Source organism: Lolium perenne, chromosome 6 (assembly GCF_019359855.2).
Source record: "Lolium perenne isolate Kyuss_39 chromosome 6, Kyuss_2.0, whole genome shotgun sequence".
Taxonomy (NCBI): Eukaryota; Viridiplantae; Streptophyta; class Magnoliopsida; order Poales; family Poaceae; genus Lolium; species Lolium perenne.
Genome location: NC_067249.2, coordinates 86,113,052 through 86,135,497, shown reverse-complemented (window position 1 = coordinate 86,135,497; position 22,446 = coordinate 86,113,052). Strand labels below are relative to the sequence as shown.

The following is a 22,446-nucleotide window of genomic DNA, read 5'->3' as shown; positions in this document are numbered from 1 at the left end:
TTTAGTAACATAATCAACAGCAACAAGTATATGAGTATTACCTTCTGAAGACGGAAAAGGTCCCATGAAGTCAAATCCCCAACAATCAAATGGTTCAATAACAAGAGTATAATTCATAGGCATTTCATTACGTCTGGAGATATTACCAACCCTTTGGCATTCATCACAAGATAAAATAAACTTTCTCGCATCCTTGAAGAGAGTTGGCCAATAAAAACCTGATTGTAGAACCTTTTGCGCGGTTCTTTCTCCGACGTGATGTCCTCCATAAGCACTACCATGACATTTACTCAATATCTCTTGATGTTCATATTCGGGAACACATCTTCGCATAATACCATCCACTCCTTCTTTATATAAGTGTGGGTCATCCCAGAAATAATGCCTCAAGTCATAAAAGAATTTCCTCCTTTGCTGAGCTGAAAAGGTTGGAGGCAAGTACTTGGAAACAATAAAGTTAGCATAATCAGCATACCAAGGACTGTCTCGCGAGCTCACCTTTATTACAGCCAATTGTTCATTTGGAAAACTATCATTAACAGGAACAGGATCATAAGCAATATTTTCCAATCTAGACAAATTATCAGCAACAGGATTATCAGCACCTTTCCTATCTACAATATGTAAATCAAATTCTTGCAAAAGAAGTACCCATCTAATAAGCCTCGGCTTAGCATCTTTCTTTGTCATAAGGTATCTAATTGTAGCATGATCAGTATGAATCGTAACTTTTGAATCAACAATATAAGATCTAAATTTATCACAAGCAAAAACTACAGCTAATAATTCTTTTTCAGTTGTAGCATAATTTCTTTGAGCAGCATCAAGAGTTTTACTAGCATAATGAATAACATTCAGTTTTTTATCTACTCGCTGTCCAAGAACAGCGCCTACAGCGAAATCACTAGCATCACACATAATTTCAAATGGTAAGTTCCAATCAGGAGGTTCAACTACGGGAGCGATTGTTAAGGCTTTCTTTAGAGTTTCAAAGCTTCCTTACAATCATCATCAAAAACAAAAGGTACGTCTTTTTGAAGAAGATTAGTAAGAGGCTTTGAAATCTTGGAGAAATCTTTAATAAATCTCCTATAAAACCCAGCATGACCAAGAACACTACGAATACCTTTAACATCCCTCGGATAGGGCATCTTCTCAATTGCTTCAACTTTAGCTCTATCAACTTCAATACCTCTCTCGGAAATTTTATGTCCCAATACAATTCCTTCATTAACCATAAAGTGGCATTTCTCCCAATTAAGAACAAGGTTAGTTTCTTCACATCTCTGCAAAACTTTATCAAGGTTTCGCAAGCAACTATCAAAAGAATTCCCATAGACGGAAAAATCATCCATGAATACTTCCACAACACTCTCGCAAAAACCATGAAAAATAGCAAACATGCATCTTTGAAAAGTAGCAGGAGCATTACATAAACCAAAGGGCATACGCCTATAAGCATAAGTTCCATAGGGACAAGTAAAAGTGGTTTTCTCTTGATCTTTAGCTTTAACAGCAATTTGTGAAAACCCAGAATAACCATCAAGAAAGCAAAAATGAGTATTTTTAGACAATCTTTCTAACATTTGATCAATAAATGGTAAAGGGTAATGATCTTTCTTAGTAACTTTATTAACTTTTCGAAAATCAATGCACATTCTATACCCTACAACTACTCTTTGAGGGACGAGCTCATCATTATCATTAGGCACAACAGTCATTCCTCCTTTCTTGGGAACGCAATGCACAGGACTAACCCATGTACTATCAGCAATAGGATATATAATACCAGCTTCAAGAAGTTTTAATACCTCATTCCTTACCACCTCCTTCATCTTCGGAATTAGACGACGCTGATGCTCAACAACAGGCTTTGCATCATCTTCCATATTAATAGCATGTTGGCAAATAGAAGGAGAAATCCCCTTCAAATCATCAAGAGTATAGCCAATAGCTCCTCGGTGTTTCTTCAATATTTCCAATAACCTTTCTTCTTCAAACTCTGTAAGCTTAGAACTAATAATAACAGGATATATTTTCTTATCATCAATATAAGCATATTTAAGATTATCAGGTAAAGGCTTTAAATCAAAAACAGGATCTTCCTTTGGTGGCGGTGTTATACCCAAATCTTCCACCGGTAAATCATGCTTGAGAATAGGTTGACGAAGAAAAATTTCCTCAAGCTCATCTCTTTCTTTCCTAAAAGCTTCACTCTCGCTATCCTCCAAATGTTGCTGCAAAGGATTATTAGGAACAAGAACAATAGATGCACACTGCTCCATTTTAAAATCATTACTAGGCAAATCAGCTTTATAAGGAGTTTTGGTAAATTTAGAGAAGTTAAACTCATAAGATTCACCAGCAAATTTAGTCAAAATTTTCTTTTTCTTGCAATCTATAATAGCTCCACAAGTATTTAGAAAAGGTCTACCAAAAATGATAGGACAATAATCACTAGCAGCAGAACCAAGTACCAAAAAGTCAGCAGGATATTTAATCTTACCACATAAAATTTCTACATCTCGAACAATACCAATTGGAGAAATAGTTTCTCTATTAGCCAGCTGAATAACCACATCAATATCTTCAAGTTCACAAGAATCAATTTCGTGCATAATCTCCGTGTAAAGCTCATAAGGAATAGCACTAACACTTGCACCAATATCACATAAACCATAATAGCAATGATCACCAATTCTAACAGATAGCATAGGAACACTAACTTGTTTGGGTTTATTAGGATGTGAAACAATATTAGAAGCATCTTCACAGAAAATAATATGACCATCCTCCACATTTTCAGTCACAAGATCTTTAACTATTGCAACAAAGAGGTTCAACTTTTATTTGTTCTTCAGGTTCTACAGGTTTCTTTTCACTTTTATGAACCGCACTATTTATAACAGAGTACTCCTTCATTTTAGCAGGGAAAGGAGTTTTTTCAATATAAGCTTCAGGAATAACACGATCAGCAGTTTCAACTACAACGCATTTATTAATAGATGAATCAATTTTATCTTTATACGGTTCATGATACTTATCAAAATTCTTCTTAGGCAATTCATAATGAGAGGCAAAAGCTTTATAAAGATTTGCAGCAACTTGAGAATCAAGACCATATGTAGCACTCATATTACGAAATTTATCAGTATCCATAAAAGCTTCAATGCATTTATAATCATAAATTATACCTGATTCTCTATCCTTGTCGTTCTCCCAACCTTCGCATTTTCTTGGATCCGATCAAGAAGGTCCCTTTTAAACTCTTCTTTGTTGCGTGTAAATGATCCAGAACAAGAAGTATCCAGCAAGGTCTTGTCTTGAAAAGAAAGTCTTGCATAGAAATTATCAATAATAACATTACCAGGAAGCTCATGAATGGGGCATTTGAGCATTAAAGACTTCAATCTCCCCAAGCTTGGGCAATACTCTCTCCATCATGAGGCCAAAAATTATATATGCGATTCCGATCCTTGTGAATTTCACTTGGAGGATAGAACTTAGAATAAAACCGGGGCACAATATCATTCCATTCAAGAGAATCCCCATTATCCAGTAATTTGTACCAATGCGCCGCCTTACCAGACAGCGATAAAAAGAATAGTTTCTTCCTCACTTCATCCATAGCAATACCTGCACACTTGAATAAACCGCATAATTCATGTAAGAACAATAAATGATCTCCAGGGTGGACAGTTCCATCCCCTTCATAGCGGTTATCCATAACACGTTCAATAATTTTCATAGGTATTTTATATGGTATCACTTCCTCACCTGGCGCCTCATCCACTACCGTTGCAGTAGTAGTAGATTTCCCAAATAGAAATTGAAGAGAAGATCTCTCCATAATGACTTATAGCAAGAAAGTGTAAATAAAATCAGCACAAACAAGTAAAGGTTTTCCTTACCAATTCCACTTACCAATAGCGCTTCACTCCCCGGCAACGGCGCCTTAAAAATAGTCTTGATGACCCACAAGTATAGGGGGTGTATCGTAGTATTTTCGATAAGTAAGAATGTCGATCCCAACGAGGAGCAGAAGGTGTTGACAAGCAGTTTCGATGAAGGATTCACTGTAAATGCTCACAGACAAGTATTCAGGGGGTTTTGATGTAACAGTTGAATAAAGTACGAGTAAGTAAAGTGCAAGAGTAACAATTGCAGCGAGTGGCCCAATCCTTTTTAGCACAAAGGACAAGCCGGTTTGTTTACTTATAATGACCAAACGTTCTCGAGGACACACGGGATTTTAGTCTAGTGCTTTCGCTACATACGGCTAAATAATCTTCATTGTTATGATAAGTGTTGTGTGGGTGAACCTATGCTAATGTACCGCCCTTCCTAGGACTAATACATACTTGTGATTATACCCCTTGCAAGCATCCGCAACTACAAGAAAGTAATTAAGAATAAATCTAACCACAGCCTTAAACTCTGAGATCCTGCTATCCCTCCTGCATCGATATACCAACGGAGGTTTAGGTTTCTGTTACTCCGGCAACCCCGCAATTGGCAAACGAATACAAGATGCATTCCCCTAGGCCCATAAAGGTGAAGTGTCATGTAGTCGACGTTCACATGACACCACTAGAAGAATAACACCACAACTTAAATATCATACCATTGAATATTACTCAACCATAGTTCACTACTAACATTTAGACTTCACCCATGTCCTCAAGAACTAAACGAACTACTCACGAGACATCATATGGAACATGATCAGAGGTGATATGATGATGAATAACAATCTGAACATAAACTTGGTTCAATGGTTTCACTCAATAGCATCAACAACAAGTAGAAATAGATACCGGGAGAGTTTCCCCTATCAAACAATCAAGATCAAACCCAAATTGCTACGGCGGTGACGAGGTGCTGCGGTGGAGACGGCGGTGATGATGGTGGAGATGATGATGATGGTGATGGAGATGATGTCCAGCTCGATGACGGTGACGATGGCGTCGATTTCCCCCTCCCGGAGGGAATTTCCCCGGCGGATTCCTGCCCGCCGGAGAGCTCTTTTCTCTCTGGTGTTCTCCGCCCCGCAGAGGCGGCTGTAACTCTTCGTGAGGAACCCTCTGTGGCTTAGGTCTTCGGGACAAAGGGTTTCGCGAAGAAAAGGAGGCGAAAGGGGCTGTGGGGCCCCCACACCACATGGTGGCGCGGCCAGGCCATGGGCCGCGCCGCCCTATGGTCTGGGCCCACCCTGGGTCCAGCTGGCTCCTCCTTCTGGCTTCCTTCGTCATCTTGAAAAATAGGATTTTTGGTATAATTTCCTTCCACAGTTGATCTTCCGAAATATTGCGTTCTGACGGTGCTTTTTCCAGCAGAATCCTGGCTCCGGTGCTTGATCCTCCAATAATGATGAAACATGCAAAATAGATGAAATAACATAAGTATTGTGTCCCAATATGAAATATATCAATGAATAACAGCAAATTATGATATAAAATAGTGATGCAAATTGGACGTATCACATCACTTTCCTCTTCAACTTTTCCACCTCCAATGAGCTAAATGCATGTAGTAAATAAGAAAACCATATTATGCCAAATACTACTACATCCATCCCAAAGCGTAAGGCTTATATTATTTTTAGAAGCTCAAACTATGTCAAGGTAAACTAAGATTTTACCAAAAATCATTATCATGCAAAATACAAAATTAATATCAATACATAGACAATGAATTTTTTTTGGTATGGTATCTACAAAATATTATATTAGTTGATAGATTGTTCTAAATTTTCGTCAACCTTTACTTGCTTTGACTCTTAAAAAAGACTTAAGCTTTGTGATGGAGGTAGTACGTACTAGTCGTGAAGAAACTATATCCCTCGTGATGAGAAATAAATATTTTTTACTACCACTCTTTTGTGGACAAATTTTGAAGTGCATTGCAAAACGAGAAGTACACTCTTTTATGGACAAATTTTAACTCTACACCCATTATTTCAGGATGGAGGGAGTATAGCCCAACTTGTTTTTTTTCTTCTGGGCACTACACTGCTTTTTCCCTGTGTAATGCTTGGTTCTACCCTTTTTCTCATTGTAATGGTCACTTTAAGTCAATTTTTCCCACACACATTTATTTTGTACTTCTCTACAGTGTTGACCGTGCTACTACTATTTGTGTTAGTGCGCCAAAAACAAAATGTTATTTTCTAAGTGCCAAATTAATCTAGGGCGTTGGTTGTGAACCGGTGAACAAAAAAGAGATAGCCCAAAAGAGGAACACACCAAGGTACAAAAACTAGCATATATGCATGTTTCTATGTACATATATATGACCCTGGGTTTGTAGATAAAAAACATTCATATATGCGCTTACTATTAATATACATAAGTTTATGCTGATTCTCCTGGTTTAGGTATATATATGGTTAGGCATCACTATTAATTCAGAAAAAACAAAAATGTAACCCTTCAAGTGAAGTCATTTTAAGTGACCTAACAACTAAAATTCATATATAGGATTTGTATAGGAATTATGTAGGATTTAGATCACATGTGAATTTTCCCCACACTAGTTGTTTGATTCATAGGAACATATCCTATAGGAAGACAAACATGCAAATCCTATAAGAATAAAACATTAGGTCATACCTCATGGAAAATTTCCTTTGGCACAATCAAACACAACTCATCTTCCTATATGATTCAACTAGCCATTAAATCTCAATCCTATGTTTTTCATATTTCTATGGTTTTCCCATCCTATGAATCAAAGGAGCCTTAGGGCTTATATCTTTTTTAGAAAGGCAAACTATGTTAAGATTGGCCAAGTTTTACAAAAAACCTTTGACATGCAAAATACAAAGTTGAGTCATTTCGTTTGAATCGGAGGGAGTACATTTGACGTTATGGTACTATTTGACAGCTGCTTGGCAATCGTATTTTTTTCGAACCAAACTTCCCCCTTCATGAAGCGTTTCGTTGGGGATAGAGCTTCAGTGACTTGATACATCCAGATATATCTAGACAAAGTTGAGTCAATTCATTTGAATCGTAGGGAGTACATTTGACTATATGGGTACTGTTTGACAACCGCTTTGGCACTCGTCTTCTTTTTTGAACCAAATCGCCCCTTCACGAAGCTTTTATTTTGGGATAGAGCTTCACTGACTTGATACTTCCAAGTCTCACAGTGACTTGGTGCCACCATCCACCATCCATCTCAGATCCAATGTATGCGATCGACTTAGAATTTAAACTAAATAATTATTATAATTTCTCAGAAACATTTCAAGAACTTCCAGTTAATCGTGCATATTTCGATTTATATTTTGGTGAAGTTTCATTCGATTTGAATCAAAGGTTTGTGAGCAAATATATACTATTTAGTTTAAACTAGTGCTCGTATACGTAAAAAGCTCTTTAATCACAAGCTAGTCGTCCGAGTGGGATGAAATATTCACAGATTTTAGAACAAGGCATCTACATTTTACTGGATTTTTTTTCATAATTTTCTGAATAATTTTTGTGTTTAGGTTCGAAATAAGAGATAGTTTGGAACGTTGGATCTCAAATGGTTGGTAGATGGTGGCACCAAGTCACAATGAGATTTGGAGACTTCAAGTTACTGCAGCTCTGTCCTTTTATTTTGACAAACTGCAGAGCCGCTGGTGCATCTATGGTTGCGTACGGCCGACGCCGATTCTTAGCAAGGAAGTTCTTCCTATAAGTAGTAGTATCCATACTCCACTCCAAGGCATGTATAAAAAAAAGAACCCATCCCGTTCTCGTTTTCCCGATCACTCTTCTCTGAAGATGGAGGAGGCCCTCTTCTTGTGCCCCCTCTGCTTGCTGCCCTTCAAACCCCCCATATCCAAGGTCGCTCCCTTCTGATTTCATTCTTAGGTTCACCTGTGAGAAATGTCAATGACAACTGATGCCACGTACGTTGTTCCGTGCAGTGCAAGGGCGGTCATGTGGGCTGTCGGCGCTACGTCGGCGAGCTTGCGCCGAACCCGTGCAAGAAGTGCAAGCAGCCGGCGAGGTTGGCGCCGTCGAATCGATCTGGGGCAAGATTGCCGCCGTCGAATCGATCTGGGGCAATGGTCAAGTGCGTCGGCTGCCAGAGCTTGGTCACCTCCACGGAGTCCTACAAGCACTATATCGCGTGCCCGCATGGTCCGTGCGGCTGCACAGAGGCCATCAATACCGGCTGCAGCTTCACCGGCCCGCCGCGGGAGCTCCTGGTACACCTCCAAGCATCCCACTCCATCCCAGTGTTTCCGTTCCAGTATGGCATACCCGCCTGGTGCATAGTTCGTGTTCCGGTACAACCGTGGGGATACCTGTTCATCGGCAGTGGGGAAGAAGACGGTAGCGTGTTCGCCATCACCGTTGGCGCGCTCGGCCCGACCACCATTGTGTCATGTGTGTGCATCAGGTTGGCCGCGTGCTTGTTTCCGATGTACAAGGCGCAGCTGCTGGTGATTGGTCCGCCGGCGCCGGCGACGGCTGGGACCAGTGACCTCTCGACGGACACCTTGATGGCGGTAATCGAGCCGACGAGCTCCCTGACGCCTAGCTCGATCATGTTGCAGCAGCTCACTTCTTTCCTGGCGGTGTCGCCCCGTTACACGAAGCAGAATGGAGGGCAGTGTAACACCCCAACTTTTTCAACCTTGATTAGTTGTCCTTATTTCAAAAAAATCAGGGGGAACAAAAAACTTTTTCTATAGACTAATTAAGGTGAATTGCCTTGATCTGTTTGCTATGATGAATTGCCTTGATCTGTTGGTAGATGAATTGTCTTGATTTGCTTGTTGAATTTTGTCTTGAGCTACCTCATAGAATGACACCCCTAGTGGTTAAACAAACAACTCACCAAATAAAACACATGTGTGGCTTAGGAAGAATTGTTTTCCTTCTTACTACATCAAACCTCTCTCCTGATGACAACATGGGTGTGCCATCTTGATTTTTCTCTTTGTGGTACAAGATAGCTCAATCATCCTTAATTCACAACTTGGTGATCTCAATGCATGGATCTCATCTGTGCATCTCCCTCTACAATTTCCACATCCTGCATGTCTCATTCTACCCTTGCATCACATATATTCAACTTGATCTTATACCCTATCCAATGATTCAACTCTAGATCACTTCCTTCACTTTTACCTCTTGTTTTTATTCAAGTTTAATCTTCACAAAACCAAGAGTGGGAATGATGGATACATTTTGTAGCCACCATCTACCCTTGAGAACACTCCTCCCTAAATTAGTTTCCCTCCTCAAAAATCCTACAGTTTTCCTTCTCTAGTTTTGATCACAAAACTACTTCTAGTTTTATTAAAACTTTCCAAGATTTCTCTTCAAAGAAAACAAGGAGCTGAAATGGGTTTTGTTTTTCATCCCATTTCTACCAAGTATTGATTTATAAAACATTATTTCTATTTTGCTTTGTTTTAACAAAAAGCTTGTTTATGGTACCTATACCATTTCTTGTTTTCCTCTTGCTTATTTTTACCTTTGAGAAAAACTCTACCTTACTTGAGAAAGTAAGTAGAATATTTTGAACCCCTATGTTCCAACTAGTTTTATCTCAACACTTTCAAACTTCATTCCACTTGAGTTCATTCCCAAGTGTCCCTAGACAATTGAGGTGTTTCAAATACTTTTCAAACAAGATCTATTTCAAATGACAACTCTTGCACATCTTATGCACATCTCTGATCCACCACATTGTATCCCCTCCATCCTCCAATTCTGGATCAAATGGATGATCATTTGATACTTTCAACTCACTCCCTATTGACCTCTCCTTTGTAGAGCAATTTATATTCTTTTCCATCATTACCTTGACCTCATGAATTCATGATTTAAGTCCCCATATTCTTCATTGTGAGTATATGGTTACTTCACTCACCATCTCTCTTAATCTTGCTCTACCATTGTCTCAACCACCATCACCACCATCATCTCTTGGCCAATATGATAATTTGATCAAAGTACTTTATTCTCCAACATTGCCACCAATGTTTATTATCACCTCTCTCCCAAATTTTAATACATCATCAAACCATTTTTAGCTAACCCCTCAAATACTCAACCTTGGTCGACATTCATGAAGTGGCATTGCACTTTGTTTGTTCACTTGTGGTTGTCAAGAAGGAGCCGGCCATGGCAAGAAAATTCGGCCAGCCCTCCCTCCTCATTTCCTTCTCTTCCAAGCCTTGCCTCCCAACTACCCCAATCACTAAATGGGCAGCCACCCAACTTGGCCAATCAAATAAGGAGGCAGCCACCCCTCTCCCTCTATAAATTGGCCCTTGGCCGGCCACTCCCTCCTCCTTTGGTCATTTTTCTCACACTCCACTCCCTCACACTCTCCTCTACCTCTCCCCCACGAAAATGCTGCTGCCCCTTGCTCCCATGGCCGGCCATGGCCATGGAAGGCACTCCAAGATGAAGCTCCCTCCTCCCTCAAGCTCCTCCTCACCATGAGAGCCTCCCTCTCCTTCTTCTCCCCAACCCTAGAAGGTTTTCTCTCCTCTTCCTCTTCCTCCATTGCTAAGATTGGATCTTGATGCAGGTGCATGTTGGTCCAAGCATGGAGAAGCTTGAGCTATCCTCAGATCTGAAGTTCTTGAGCAAAGTTCGTCCAAATCCTTGCAGTAATTTCTGCTATCTTGCTGTTTCAGATTCTGGTACGAACTTGTAAAATCCACCAAATCTCGTGCGCAGATCCAAATCGAGTGATTCAAAGTTCCGCAGATAGATACGGAAAAGATCTACATCTTGGAGTTGGTCTCATCCTCAAATTCGTTACGGATTGTCCGTGGTAAATAAAGTTCTGTAAACATGTAGATTCACTGTTTGTTAGATTTGTTCCGTTTTACGAAACCTTTTTGAGCAAACTCAACTGTAGGTGAAAGCCCTCTTCAATACCTTCATTTTGGCGGTGGTTTCACTTCGATTGACCTCCTGAAACTGAAATGGTTCACAGGTCAAGATCTGGTCAGATCTGACTTTGTCGAATTAAACCAGGAGCTTGGGAACGAATTTTTGAATGAAACCAATTGGGTAAGAACCAGCTTTTCAATACCTTTCAGACGCACCTGACCTCATATTTTTATGAGTTATGTAAGACTAGGAAAATTGCCCGTACGTTGCTACGGGTTTTCTCTATATTAAATTAGATAAAGAAAATCATGGGTAAGATATCCACAAAACAATTTTAAGTTATTGTTCATTTAGTCAACTGTTGCTTATTTAATTTGTAAAAACATATCACTTAGCTCAATGCATTGCTACATTAGAGTTAACTTGTAGTTATCATTTCCATAGAGAAAGCATTGTAGGGGAAAATATGATTGTATTTTATTATTAAAATATATTCATTTGCTATTGTAAATTAATTTTGGATCAGAAGTTGGATGTAGATACGTCTACAGGTCGCCCCACCATCAATAATGGAAGGTCTTTCTTGCATTTGTTGTCCCATTGTTCCAAATGATGCTCTTTCTTGATGTTCACATTTTCATGATTAGAAATGCCCGCTGAAACTATAATTATGTTTTGTATGCCACTAACAGATCAATAAACCATGGAACAAATGTTCCTGAATTCTACCTGAACATCACAAGAAAATAGACCATCCACCCAAAGCCGTGTTTGGTTAATTGCAGCCAGCAGAACCAACATGCGAGACGCGCCAGGGACGTCGATGCCCAGGCGTCGCTGACAATGCACGCGCACATCACACAGCAAAAGCCTTCCTCCTGGATCCCTTTTCCTTGCCTTGACCCAATTTATTTTTTAGAACGCATCACACACATATCAGGTAACAATTCCGGCCGCTAAATCCATGAATCGATCAAAAATTATTTCTGTATCTTCTACAGATCGAGGCGGTCGCCTCGACGCTCAATGAGTCTGTAAGCCATGTTGGAGTTGAGGTAGAGGAGGAGCTCCTCCATTTACAGGCCAGCCTCGCTGGAGAGCGAAGAGGTTGCAACATACACACCGAGTCTGTGCACGGTGCATCCCTCACGATGGTGCGCTTCTTCTGCTGGATCAATACGAACAGCGGAGATGCGGATTCCAGCGAAATTTGGAACCCCTGCGGCGCTCGCTGCCGTCGGGGAGGGGGTGGAGCACCACGAAGCGGCGAGGTCAGCCACCGCGAAAAGCCCCAGCCTCTCCACTGGGACACGAGCCAATCCCTCGCACCCGTCCTCGGAGTAAAGGGAAACGCCTACGTGCCACGGCCGGGAGCAACCTGCAGCTCGATGCAGATTTGGGGATTGAGGGGAACGCGCTAGTGCGGGGACGAAGGGCTCAACTTTTTTCAGTTTGATGGATAACGTTTCGAAAGGACAGCGGTGGCAGCCCTTGTAATTTTGACAGAAAACTCAGGGCAGATAAAAACGGACGAACAAGAAGCCTTATTTTCTTTATTATTAGGTATAGATTTTGGGTAAATTAAACTTGTTATGTGTGTTCTGCAGACTTGGCTGTTAGCTTTTAAATCACCAAAAATCCATTTTTGAACCTAATTGAGTGATTCCAATTATGTAGGATTACTGAATGTTTTCTTAATCTTTTCAAACAAGTTTCGCACCTTTATCTGTTTTGTAACTCCAGAGAGAAAGCAAATGGTACAAACATGCAGTAACCTTGTCAATCCATTTGTGAGAGTTTCAGAAACAATTTGAACCCAAATCCAATTGTGTATGCATCTCTGTTTAATTATCTTTCAAATGCCAGTGGTCTCATATTTTTAGGATTTTTCTACGATTTATGGCTTACAGATCTTGTTTTCTGTACAGTCAGATTCAAAGAAATTCCTAAATTTGTAGGATTCATAGTTTTGGGTGATTCCAATTGGATTAGTCTTGTATTAGTACTGGCCATCTAGGAAAAATATTATTAGTCTATGTTCATACATTTCTGTTGCTGTTAGTAATGTATATGTGTGACATGCTTTGTTGAAGCAAAACTTTTTGGTTTATTTAAAACCCTTGACCAATTCTTTTTAGTAGAAATGGGCAACCTTTGTTTTATGCTTGCAAAACAAAACCTCTGCAAGTTAACATCAGCTCTTTTGTTTTGCTTAAGTTTTCAAATGGTAGGGCATATTATTTGTTTCCTATTCTTGTGTGGTGTTATGTGAGCAAACTAAGTTAGGAAAACTATTTTCTACTTTTCCAAAAATGCTTGAAAATGTTTTGTGAATGTATTTGATGTCAAACTAATGCTCTTGTCCTCTTTATGATGTTATCTACCAGGGGATGTTGGGTTATACCATGGTGATAACCGAGAGAGGCAATTGCTAAGTTGTGATACTCTCATACCTTTACTAGGTAAATAACATGGGTTTTCTTTAAGTTGTTTGTGGTATCTATAAGTCCTTTGTATGGTAGCTCTTTATTGAATGGTTAAATTATGGTTGTTGTATGTTTGTTTTGTTGGTGCAATGTGATTGATTGTGTTCCTTTTTATATTTTCCGGCGATAGACGCGAGCAATTCCGGAGAAGAAGAAGAAGTGGAATTGGACAAGGAGTTTATTTATATTGTTGGGATTCTTATATTGATAGAGTTGAAGAAGTACAGAGACAAATAAGCCAAGGCAAGCCATCTTTTGATCTCTGATCCGGTGTCTAGTTGGATGTCATTTGTTGATGTTCAAAGCACCTTCATTCTATGTGTGTTATTATCTCTATTTATGTCATCTATGTGTGTTTGCAAGTGGGGTACTCCCTAGTGGTGATGCTCCACTATTTGCCCTTGTGTTATGGGATGCATGGTAGCATGGCCGTGCTATCCCACTTGGTTATCTTGTATGCTCAACTTGAGCATGTTCCATCTCCAGATAGTAACTTACACCACACCCACCCCATTTGTAGTATAGAGGTATCATTGTCATGATCTTGGTGTATTCTCAACTTGAGAGGAGTATGCCGTGTACCATCTTGGAGAATATGTTGGATAGTGACACTCCACTATCTAAGTTGTGTAGTTAGCACCACAAATCTGAGAGTATATTCCTCCTTGTGTTGTCATAATACATGCTTAACTTAAGCAAGTATGATCCACTCCACTACCCCTTTATACCTCATCTATGGCGGGATGACTCTCATCTCGGCCGTAGTGCAATACTAGTTCAACTCATGAAACTATAGGTTGGGAACCCCTCAAGGTTTACCTTGTTGTAAATGTTTATGAAAACCTTGGGTGAGGCAACCTTACCCAAGCGTATGGTTTATGAAAGAAAAGGATCTTGACAAAGATGGTTGGAAAGAGGAAAGTGTGGGTGTGACTTGGGTTTTTGAGAAAAACGACACATGGTTCTTTGTATTCGCCCGGAACAATTACACAGCGCAACCACATTACTCCAACGTGGGCACGGGGCTTAGCTTGACGTTTGTTCTTCTTAGCATGAGGCACCGCACAACTATACAAGGGTACGGTTACCCCCGAGTCCGGGTTGTCATTGTTGGGACAATAGTATAACGGGAGGCCTTCGGGGCTGACCCGTCCGGAAGACACTATGGGTCTCCTGGCTTGGCGGTGGAGCCACGCTCAAGAGGAGGTGAGCTGCCACGGTGCCGGGGAGGTACATACTCCATAGGGTAGGACCTCGTGTTAAGTTGAATGGGCGAAAGGCTTCGACTGATTATCCGAGACTCGCATACTTTCGTATGACGAACCAGGGATGATCCCGGCGGATTTATCAGATCTTGTGGGGAAAGTGCGCACACTCTGCAGAGTTAAAACTATTCGAATAGCCGCGTCCGCGGTCATGGACGGTTGGGATGGCCGTTACCGAGCTGTGTCGAGTTTTGGTTTTGAAAATGATTTCCAAAGGAAATGCGTGTGTTGGAAGTACCGGAAGGGTACGGGAAAGATGTTGTGCCGACCATGTGGAGATTGTTGAGGAAAATGAAACAAAAATTGGGTGACCCTTCCTAGTGTTTTCTTGTAGAGGAACTCTTCTTCTATAAAGTTGTAGAGATGTCATAGTTTATCTTTTGAAGAATCTTCTTCAATAAAGATATAGAGATGTCGTAGTCTATCTTTTGAAGTATCTTCTTCAATAAAGATATAGAGATGTCATAGGACCACCAAAGTGTCCGCATCACTTGAGATGCCGGCATGCTTTATCCACAAGAGAAACTGATTCTCTTTCACATGCTATATACACAAGAGAAACTATTCTTCCTCTCTTGTCTCTTTTAGTTAGCTCTGTTAGCATCTTTCTTGATGGTTTGCGAGTACAATTCCAAATGTACTCACGGCTTTGTCCCTGGCTATTTACTTGGCCAGACTTGGAGGAACACGATGGATGAAGAAGGAGTTGATGACGTCTATGCGAGCTAGGAACGTCTTCCCAGTCAGTTGCCTGTAGGGTTATGGCAGATGACTTGGGTACCGCGCTGCTGAAGTGATGATGCTACTCTGATGTTTAGTTAGCCCTTCGAGGCTATTATGTAAGTATGGGTCATGTGACCATGTTGTAATTTTCTTTCTCCGCTTTGTAATGGATGGTGTAATTTGATATCAGTTCGGTTATGTGTTCACGACGCAATGATCATGGGATCGTGAACTGTATACATAACAGGGAATTTCGGACCGTTAGTCCGGGGTCCCCACAGAGCTGGTATCAGAGCTATCCTGACTGTAGGAGACCTTAGTTAGCATGGACATTAGTTAGGAGACAAGTAATTGGGAAAAACTATTTACGAAACAAATTATTTCTTTAGTAGGAAGCATAGCTTCTACTCCTCTTATTTCTTCAAAGCTTCTAAATTCTTATCCCTCCGCTTTATTAAAATGTTTGAAAATTCTTACTCTATTGTCTCATCCACTTCAAACCCACATGTTAGACGATGTCCCCAACTCAGACCGGAGACTCAAACTCAAAGATGGATCAATCCCTCGGGAAGACTCGTGTATCTCCAACGATAGCTATTGAAGATTGGATGCTGACTTAGCCGTGCACATAAAGGGATAAAGGATCATGTCTTTGGTTGTCACCAAAGTCCGTCAGAGAGCTGACCTTGTTCCTCTTTGGACTCGCACTTTCGCAGTCGTCAAGGATCAAGTTCTCAATTTCTTGACTAGTTATTTTTAGGCCAGCCACGAGAAGATCTCTACTTCAGAAGCACCTCAACAGCTACCTCTTCGAAGACTTCATGTTTCCGGGATGTCGAGACTAGAAGTTCTACGCAGCTTTCTCCTCTGCCTCAACATCAACGACTCAACACCCGGCCCCTTCACCACCAACTGCTACAAGGATCCAAGTTGAAGCTGATGCTAATGTTATGAAGACGTCAACATATGCGACCAACCCCAAACCTATAGGATGGATAGGACAAACTCAATCGCTTTGATTGAGCTACCCCGCGCATTAGGAATTTCTGGGTACTTAGAGTACCATGTCTGGTGTGATGATTGCTTGTGGTTCCCTAGTGTGCTGCCTTGAATGTTTGTATCTGTTTGCTGTGTGCATGTATGTCTTGCTATTTAGACGTTTCCGCCCTTTTTAATTGTTTGAAGTTTGTGAAACAGAAATTAAAAATGGAAATCTGCCAGTGTACTGTTTTGCTAATAAAAATAGTTTGGTAGCTCCGATTGATATGATTCCAATTGCACTAGAACCAGTATGAAATTATCTTTCAGACGCCACTGACCTTGTATTTTTAGGATTTTTGTGCGATTTTTAATAAATAAAACTTGATCACTGTTTCTGGTTAGTATTTTGAGTCTCAAAAATTGAAAAATAAATATTTTTGAATGATTCCAATTGTGTTGATCTTGTTTTGTTACTGTGCATCTAGGAAAAATACCAGTAGCCTCTGTTAATGGTATTGTGTCTCTGGTTATGGTTGTATGGGTGTCACATGCAATGACAGGATTAAAGTTTGCCTCGCCGATGCATTGCTAACTATTAGTTAAATTGGGTAGACTAACGAAAGACTCTAACTCTAAACCCGTTGGAAGTTGTTTTTCAACCGTCAAGAAAACTAACCTGACCCCTATCTACGCTGACTTCCTTCAAGATCAGCTGGAGCATCCCCACTACGCCAAGAAAGAAGAAGCCCTACCTTCAAGAGTGACTGCACCTCTACGAGAAGACATGCTAACTTGGTCTAACCTTGGAGTATACTCGCGCTAACCGCGAGAATATCTTTTTGAAACTACCCTCGAACACACCGTCTAACAAGTTGAGAGAACAATAGCGTCAAAGCCGAGCTACACCACATGGTTCATCTGGTCCTCATCAAATGAAGCTTCTGAAGATACTCCAAGACTCAAGACTTTAGGTGTAGTTTACCCGCTAACTTCTTAGTTGTTACTGAAATCGGCACTGACCCTCAAGCTGAAGATTGTCTTCGACGACCCCTGTTGCTGCTTCATATGGGTACCAACCAGGCGTTTCTTCAACTTTCTAACTCGCCGCGCGTCCCATATGGTTTAGTTAACACCGTGAGTGCCTCTTGAAGTGGTGGTCTGCACGTCGCCCCCGAAGATTCTTCAGCTGAACAAGGAAGACCGATGACTTCTTCCGAAGCCCCAGACAGAACTACAAGGCAGAAGCTCTGAGTTTTTCCGAGAACCCGATGAAAAATCTTAAGGGTGGAAGACTTCGTCTCCCACTAAAATCAAGCTAACTCTAAAAAGGTTTTCAGCCCTGCTCAAGCGCCGTTGGGTGCACTAACCCTCCCACAGTCTTGAACCTCCGCCAGGATCGTGAAGAAGCTATAGATCCAACACCTGCATGGAGTAGTCAACCTCTTCATGAAGCTCGCCATCGGCCGAAATCCAACATGTCTCCCAGAAGATGAAGCAAACGACTTTCTCTACAACGGCACGTCTACAGAAGAATGGAGTCTGACTTTGGTTAAACTTTATAACCCCTCTAGTTCTACACTCAGTAATCTCGGGACGAGATTATTTTAAGGGTGGAAGATCTGTAACACCCCAACTTTTTCAACCTTGATTAGTTGTCCTTATTTCAAAAAAATCAGGGGGAACAAAAAACTTTTTCTATAGACTAATTAAGGTGAATTGCCTTGATCTGTTTGCTATGATGAATTGCCTTGATCTGTTGGTAGATGAATTGTCTTGATTTGCTTGTTGAATTTTGTCTTGAGCTACCTCATAGAATGACACCCCTAGTGGTTAAACAAACAACTCACCAAATAAAACACATGTGTGGCTTAGGAAGAATTGTTTTCCTTCTTACTACATCAAACCTCTCTCCTGATGACAACATGGGTGTGCCATCTTGATTTTTCTCTTTGTGGTACAAGATAGCTCAATCATCCTTAATTCACAACTTGGTGATCTCAATGCATGGATCTCATCTGTGCATCTCCCTCTACAATTTCCACATCCTGCATGTCTCATTCTACCCTTGCATCACATATATTCAACTTGATCTTATACCCTATCCAATGATTCAACTCTAGATCACTTCCTTCACTTTTACCTCTTGTTTTTATTCAAGTTTAATCTTCACAAAACCAAGAGTGGGAATGATGGATACATTTTGTAGCCACCATCTACCCTTGAGAACACTCCTCCCTAAATTAGTTTCCCTCCTCAAAAATCCTACAGTTTTCCTTCTCTAGTTTTGATCACAAAACTACTTCTAGTTTTATTAAAACTTTCCAAGATTTCTCTTCAAAGAAAACAAGGAGCTGAAATGGGTTTTGTTTTTCATCCCATTTCTACCAAGTATTGATTTATAAAACATTATTTCTATTTTGCTTTGTTTTAACAAAAAGCTTGTTTATGGTACCTATACCATTTCTTGTTTTCCTCTTGCTTATTTTTACCTTTGAGAAAAACTCTACCTTACTTGAGAAAGTAAGTAGAATATTTTGAACCCCTATGTTCCAACTAGTTTTATCTCAACACTTTCAAACTTCATTCCACTTGAGTTCATTCCCAAGTGTCCCTAGACAATTGAGGTGTTTCAAATACTTTTCAAACAAGATCTATTTCAAATGACAACTCTTGCACATCTTATGCACATCTCTGATCCACCACATTGTATCCCTCCATCCTCCAATTCTGGATCAAATGGATGATCATTTGATACTTTCAACTCACTCCCTATTGACCTCTCCTTTGTAGAGCAATTTATATTCTTTTCCATCATTACCTTGACCTCATGAATTCATGATTTAAGTCCCCATATTCTTCATTGTGAGTATATGGTTACTTCACTCACCATCTCTCTTAATCTTGCTCTACCATTGTCTCAACCACCATCACCACCATCATCTCTTGGCCAATATGATAATTTGATCAAAGTACTTTATTCTCCAACATTGCCACCAATGTTTATTATCACCTCTCTCCCAAATTTTAATACATCATCAAACCATTTTTAGCTAACCCCTCAAATACTCAACCTTGGTCGACATTCATGAAGTGGCATTGCACTTTGTTTGTTCACTTGTGGTTGTCAAGAAGGAGCCGGCCATGGCAAGAAAATTCGGCCAGCCCTCCCTCCTCATTTCCTTCTCTTCCAAGCCTTGCCTCCCAACTACCCCAATCACTAAATGGGCAGCCACCCAACTTGGCCAATCAAATAAGGAGGCAGCCACCCCTCTCCCTCTATAAATTGGCCCTTGGCCGGCCACTCCCTCCTCCTTTGGTCATTTTTCTCACACTCCACTCCCTCACACTCTCCTCTACCTCTCCCCCACGAAAATGCTGCTGCCCCTTGCTCCCATGGCCGGCCATGGCCATGGAAGGCACTCCAAGATGAAGCTCCCTCCTCCCTCAAGCTCCTCCTCACCATGAGAGCCTCCCTCTCCTTCTTCTCCCCAACCCTAGAAGGTTTTCTCTCCTCTTCCTCTTCCTCCATTGCTAAGATTGGATCTTGATGCAGGTGCATGTTGGTCCAAGCATGGAGAAGCTTGAGCTATCCTCAGATCTGAAGTTCTTGAGCAAAGTTCGTCCAAATCCTTGCAGTAATTTCTGCTATCTTGCTGTTTCAGATTCTGGTACGAACTTGTAAAATCCACCAAATCTCGTGCGCAGATCCAAATCGAGTGATTCAAAGTTCTGCAGATAGATACGGAAAAGATCTACATCTTGGCGTTGGTCTCATCCTCAAATTCGTTACGGATTGTCCGTGGTAAATAAAGTTCTGTAAACATGTAGATTCACTGTTTGTTAGATTTGTTCCGTTTTACGAAACCTTTTTGAGCAAACTCAACTGTAGGTGAAAGCCCTCTTCAATACCTTCATTTTGGCGGTGGTTTCACTTCGATTGACCTCCTGAAACTGAAATGGTTCACAGGTCAAGATCTGGTCAGATCTGACTTTGTCGAATTAAACCAGGAGCTTGGGAACGAATTTTTGAATGAAACCAATTGGGTAAGAACCAGCTTTTCAATACCTTTCGGACGCACCTGACCTCATATTTTTATGAGTTATGTAAGATTTTGGGTAAATTAAACTTGTTATGTGTGTTCTGCAGACTTGGCTGTTAGCTTTTAAATCACCAAAAATCCATTTTTGAACCTAATTGAGTGATTCCAATTATGTAGGATTACTGAATGTTTTCTTAATCTTTTCAAACAAGTTTCGCACCTTTATCTGTTTTGTAACTCCAGAGAGAAAGCAAATGGTACAAACATGCAGTAACCTTGTCAATCCATTTGTGAGAGTTTCAGAAACAATTTGAACCCAAATCCAATTGTGTATGCATCTCTGTTTAATTATCTTTCAAATGCCAGTGGTCTCATATTTTTAGGATTTTTCTACGATTTATGGCTTACAGATCTTGTTTTCTGTACAGTCAGATTCAAAGAAATTCCTAAATTTGTAGGATTCATAGTTTTGGGTGATTCCAATTGGATTAGTCTTGTATTAGTACTGGCCATCTAGGAAAAATATTATTAGTCTATGTTCATACATTTCTGTTGCTGTTAGTAATGTATATGTGTGACATGCTTTGTTGAAGCAAAACTTTTTGGTTTATTTAAAACCCTTGACCAATTCTTTTTAGTAGAAATGGGCAACCTTTGTTTTATGCTTGCAAAACAAAACCTCTGCAAGTTAACATCAGCTCTTTTGTTTTGCTTAAGTTTTCAAATGGTAGGGCATATTATTTGTTTCCTATTCTTGTGTGGTGTTATGTGAGCAAACTAAGTTAGGAAAACTATTTTCTACTTTTCCAAAAATGCTTGAAAATGTTTTGTGAATGTATTTGATGTCAAACTAATGCTCTTGTCCTCTTTATGATGTTATCTACCAGGGGATGTTGGGTTATACCATGGTGATAACCGAGAGAGGCAATTGCTAAGTTGTGATACTCTCATACCTTTACTAGGTAAATAACATGGGTTTTCTTTAAGTTGTTTGTGGTATCTATAAGTCCTTTGTATGGTAGCTCTTTATTGAATGGTTAAATTATGGTTGTTGTATGTTTGTTTTGTTGGTGCAATGTGATTGATTGTGTTCCTTTTTATATTTTCCGGCGATAGACGCGAGCAATTCCGGAGAAGAAGAAGAAGTGGAATTGGACAAGGAGTTTATTTATATTGTTGGGATTCTTATATTGATAGAGTTGAAGAAGTACAGAGACAAATAAGCCAAGGCAAGCCATCTTTTGATCTCTGATCCGGTGTCTAGTTGGATGTCATTTGTTGATGTTCAAAGCACCTTCATTCTATGTGTGTTATTATCTCTATTTATGTCATCTATGTGTGTTTGCAAGTGGGGTACTCCCTAGTGGTGATGCTCCACTATTTGCCCTTGTGTTATGGGATGCATGGTAGCATGGCCGTGCTATCCCACTTGGTTATCTTGTATGCTCAACTTGAGCATGTTCCATCTCCAGATAGTAACTTACACCACACCCACCCCATTTGTAGTATAGAGGTATCATTGTCATGATCTTGGTGTATTCTCAACTTGAGAGGAGTATGCCGTGTACCATCTTGGAGAATATGTTGGATAGTGACACTCCACTATCTAAGTTGTGTAGTTAGCACCACAAATCTGAGAGTATATTCCTCCTTGTGTTGTCATAATACATGCTTAACTTAAGCAAGTATGATCCACTCCACTACCCCTTTATACCTCATCTATGGCGGGATGACTCTCATCTCGGCCGTAGTGCAATACTAGTTCAACTCATGAAACTATAGGTTGGGAACCCCTCAAGGTTTACCTTGTTGTAAATGTTTATGAAAACCTTGGGTGAGGCAACCTTACCCAAGCGTATGGTTTATGAAAGAAAAGGATCTTGACAAAGATGGTTGGAAAGAGGAAAGTGTGGGTGTGACTTGGGTTTTTGAGAAAAACGACACATGGTTCTTTGTATTCGCCCGGAACAATTACACAGCGCAACCACATTACTCCAACGTGGGCACGGGGCTTAGCTTGACGTTTGTTCTTCTTAGCATGAGGCACCGCACAACTATACAAGGGTACGGTTACCCCCGAGTCCGGGTTGTC

At 40.4% G+C, this 22,446-nt stretch overlaps 2 long non-coding RNA genes across 2 annotated transcripts; both read left to right on the top strand.

The window, feature by feature from the left end:
• The first annotated feature begins 9,836 nt into the window (after window positions 1–9,836).
• On the top strand, window positions 9,837–13,753 carry LOC139831965 (uncharacterized). The gene is made up of 4 exons (XR_011746383.1): window positions 9,837–10,611; window positions 10,701–10,797; window positions 10,885–11,039; window positions 13,476–13,753. It is a non-coding gene; the product is annotated as an uncharacterized lncRNA (long non-coding RNA).
• Window positions 13,754–19,482: 5,729 nt separating this feature from the next.
• On the top strand, window positions 19,483–21,729 carry LOC127320774 (uncharacterized). Its single transcript, XR_007863531.2, has 5 exons — window positions 19,483–19,930; window positions 20,020–20,116; window positions 20,204–20,358; window positions 21,242–21,316; window positions 21,471–21,729. It is a non-coding gene; the product is annotated as an uncharacterized lncRNA (long non-coding RNA).
• The last annotated feature ends 717 nt before the right edge of the window (window positions 21,730–22,446 follow it).